The following is a 1,106-nucleotide window of genomic DNA, read 5'->3' on the forward strand; positions in this document are numbered from 1 at the left end:
ACCAGAGAATTGACATATGAAATGTAGGTTTTGGGGTTTTTTTTTTTTTAATAAATTGCTTTCTAATTGCTGCTGCTTCACATACAGGTAATCACGTAGATATTTTTATTTTTATTTTTTTAAGCTTTTTACTTATTTATTTATTTATTTTTATTGTTTTACCACAGGTTGAGAACTGCTGGCTTAGGGTATCATACAGCATTAAAGTTGCCAACAGAGTACACTTGTATAAACCTTCATTTGAGGCTGCCCCATTCATGTGCTGTTTCACAAGGACTTCTAATGTAGCCATACCAGAGAATTGACATATGAAATGTAGTTGGGGTTTTTGTTTTTTTATGAATTGCTTTCTTTTTGCTTCTCCTTTGCATTATAGGTAATTATGTTGATATTTTTAAATTAATAGATTCTAGTAGCTTTGAACTTCATTCCAGGATAGAAAAGAGAGTCTAAACAATATTTTTCCTAAAAAGGAACTATGAAAACTAATAGGGTGCAACCAAGTGGCATAATTTTTTATAGACTGTGTGAAGGTACTGCACCTCTGTCCTGTGTTGCAGTCATAAGAGGCCTTCTCCTTTGCCCCTAGCACTCTATGGGACTGGCACATAGAGTAGGAAAACCATCCTCCCCCAAACGTCTGGAGGTGTCCTCCCGTCCTACTCCACCACGAGGGCTAGTCATGTCCAGGTCCTCTGTGTGTCCATAGGCTCCTCTGGACCTCAGTTTCCTCATTTGTGTCATGAGGAAAATGTCATCTGCCTACCTCGGAGGACCACTGCAAAAATGAGATCATGGACAGAAAGCACATGGTCCCTGGGAGGTAGGTACTCAGTAAATGATCATTGCATGTGATTGCTGACATGGTATCCTGTTCTGAGGAGGCCACCCCGAAAATCTCCTAAACCTCTCCCAACCTTTACCTTCTCAGCAGTAATCAGAACATGGGGTGTCTGGCCCCTCAACCCTTCCCGCACCACCCTCAGGTCCTCTTCCCTGTCAGAACAGTCCCCTCCCCAACCACAGCCACACTGCAGCCAGACCTGGCCATGCAGCTTGTCCTCAGGGCCTGGCTTTGTCTTGTGGTGTTTGGCGTCCATGCAGAC

The 1,106-nt window shown here is 42.8% G+C and overlaps 1 protein-coding gene across 2 annotated transcripts in view; it reads right to left on the reverse strand.

The window, feature by feature from the left end:
- The window catches only part of LOC102755919 (folate receptor beta), a 5,250-nt gene that overhangs the window by 2,606 nt on the left and 1,538 nt on the right, over positions 1-1,106 (reverse strand). Inside the window, exon 1 of one of the 2 annotated variants that reach the window (XM_006779361.2) lies at positions 1,044-1,106. The exons of the other annotated variant lie outside the window; for it this stretch is intronic. The gene's annotated coding sequence lies outside the window, so the exon portion shown is untranslated. The remainder of the gene's footprint in view (positions 1-1,043) is intronic. 2 annotated transcript variants of the gene reach the window in all.

This window comes from Myotis davidii, unplaced genomic scaffold (genome assembly GCF_000327345.1).
Source record: "Myotis davidii unplaced genomic scaffold, ASM32734v1 scaffold1377, whole genome shotgun sequence".
NCBI classification, from domain to species: domain Eukaryota; kingdom Metazoa; phylum Chordata; class Mammalia; order Chiroptera; family Vespertilionidae; genus Myotis; species Myotis davidii.